Below are 2,932 nucleotides of genomic sequence, written 5' to 3' on the forward strand. Positions count from 1 at the left end.
CTGTGGATAGATGTCAAGGATAGATGATGACTCTCGACCTCTATCAGATGGATTTTATCCTCAAAAGACTTCGTGATCTGAAGGGAAAAAACATATGGGTGCGCGTTTGTCAAAAATCATTACCAAACTTGGTTGGCGCGGGTGTTGTTCTAAGATAGAGTGCCAATGGTCGCACCCCCTTTTGAGGATCTCAGTTATTGGCGCGGGTAAGACACTGTGGACCCGCGCTAATGGAAAAAGGGCACTTTTCAGGGATAATTTGCAGAAGGTGTCTTCAGGGAACATGAAGTACATACTCAGGAGAACATAATGCAAGTGTTTTTAGGCTATGTCACTGCTCACAGGTCCCGGAATGCGTCCTCAAACGTACGGAAACAGGGGTAACAGGGACGGTGACCAATGGTGACAAATTACTGTGTAACAGATGCCCCCTAAAGCATGAGGCCTGAGAGAGAGAGGGGTGAAATGCTTTACAAGAACACATGTAGCTGCCGCCGAGAATCTGCATTGAGAGATACAACTGATAGCTCAAATACATGATGTATGTGGTATGGTCGTAGCCATCCATAAGAGAGTACATAATAATCTAGATCCATAGTATGGACGCAGCCATCTGGTTAGGATCAATGAATTGACTCAGGTATGGTCGCAGCCATCCAGTGAATGAGTCATGTATCAAGAATCACGCCTGGATTACAACAGACATAATCCAGGGTCTTGCGCTCCACCTCGACCCGAACAAAAGTACAAGTTCAAGCATGCGAATATATGAGCTGAAGTCGAACATGCATGAACATCGTCTGATTACCAGTCAATTATTGAAAATTGTTAACAGACGCGAGAGGTACCACCAATAATGACAATGGCCCTCAAGGTACTACAGGTACAATCTACGGCGTGTGAATTAGTGATCTGACGTCGAACACCCGTAGAATCATTCGATCAGAGGCCAATGATGAAAACCTCACGTCGAACGCGAAGAACCTGCCATTGAGGCATGCAGGCTCCAAGGCACCGGAAGGGAGTCTCTAGATCAGCTTCCTGGATAATGAGCTGAAGTCGACAGGAAGTGACCTTGATCGAAGGTGGGCCATAATGTTTCCCACATCATCGACATGAGACAGAGAGATAATGTTGCGAATCAAGATTGTGCGAACTATCAGAGGGAGGTTGTTTCTTTGCAAAAGTCAACTTCTCTTGAACATATCGGCGGCACGACAGTGGAATTGGCAGTATTTGACATCAATGTATCAGAGGTCATGATGACGAGGCAATGAGCAGATGGGAGGTCAAATAGGATTACCCAAATCCACGGAGGCAAGTGAAAAAATGAGATGAGATATCCCCACCCAAACACGAAAGCAGAGAAGTGCCATGTTCAAGAGCGACATACTGTCGACACGACGGTAATTATGGTTCCCTTTTTCCCCCCCCCCGCCATTTCTGGCGAGTACCCCAATTATTTTTAACAATCTTGATGGGGATAGCATATGCTTGTAGTGCGTCATTTCGACAAAATCCGATGTCATCAGGTTTTAACGAGTCTGACAAAGGAAGAACTCGGCGTCTTTTCATGTTTAGAGAGTTTGAAAAGACAGCAGAAAAGGAAACTCCAGGGGTGTCCTTTTTCGTAAAGTTGTGTCTCTCGAGCCCGAAAAAGTATAAAACAATACTCGAAAGAACCACCCGACCATTACGATCGAGGAGTACTTTTCATAAATAGTGATTTCAACCTGAAAAAGTAAAAAAGCGATCAAAACCACGTCGTTTCGTAACCATTAACGAGCTTGAAACGACAAAAACCCGGTAATCTTTTTATGTTTTAATGGTCGACAAAAAGAACTTAAAACGACCGCCCCTTATTAACGTTTAACGAGTCAAGAGGAGTAACTCGGCAATCTTTTCCTCTTTAAACGGTCAGAAAAGCGCTGAAAGCGGACCTTAAAGTAACCTTTTCACATGTTTTACCGAGCTTGAAAAAGTGGAAAAAGGAGCTCGTTTCATTGCTTGAGTTGCACCAATCCCTGTCATCATACCAAAAATAGCGTAAAACCCACTTCGACATAAATATATTCCAAAAATACTCAAAAAATATCATTTTTAATGTATTTTTAGGTCAAAAAATGCTATAAATAGTGAAATGGTAAAAAAACAAATTTACTTTTCACTTTTTACCTTGTGAGTTTACCATTGGAGGGTTTTGGGTGCAAACTTCAACTGCTGATTGCGATCAATCCAGGAGATCATTCGAGCTGCCGTCTAAAGCAGGTAAGAGGTCTCATCCTTAGCTTTGTTTTCATTCCATTCTTTCAGTTTTTCATCCATATATTAGCTCCCTGCCAGAGGATTTTCAAATTCATAGGGTTGCGCCATTGGTGCGAGTTTCTCGCTTGGGATCGCGCCAATGGGATTTTTTGCCCAAAGGGGGCGCGACCTTGGCGCGAATGTTTTGAAAACAGTCGCGCTAACCACGCGACCTAAATTTGCCACAAATTTGACCGTTGATTTTGCAAATTTCTCTCAGTTTTGATTTCACCAATGATCTAATATTGACAATTTTGACTTTATGGTTGCAGGGATTCGTCAGAATGGCTATAGAATGGAGAGAAAGAGAGCATGATGCCATTGATGCCATGGCAATGGAGGATGATGCATGCATGGATGCTTTGAGAGACTGTGGCTTGAAGAAATTCTTCCTCACCTCCTACTTACGTGCACAACCTGAGTTGCTGCAATTTATCGTGGATGCTTGGGATACGGAGGATCAGTTGTTTCGCCTGAAAGACCAGACATTGGAGTTAGATGTTTTCGATGTCTACTTTATCACTGGACTATCGCGGCGAGGTGCACGGCCCATCTTGACTGGTAGTAGGCCCTCTGTAGAGAAGATGGGGGAGGTGATGGAACGAGTTTGTCCTGGGGCACAGTTTGG

This window comes from Pinus tabuliformis, chromosome 7, assembly GCF_031772625.1.
Source record: "Pinus tabuliformis cultivar Carrire ecotype Pingquan chromosome 7, CPIR1, whole genome shotgun sequence".
NCBI lineage: Eukaryota > Viridiplantae > Streptophyta > Pinopsida > Pinales > Pinaceae > Pinus > Pinus tabuliformis.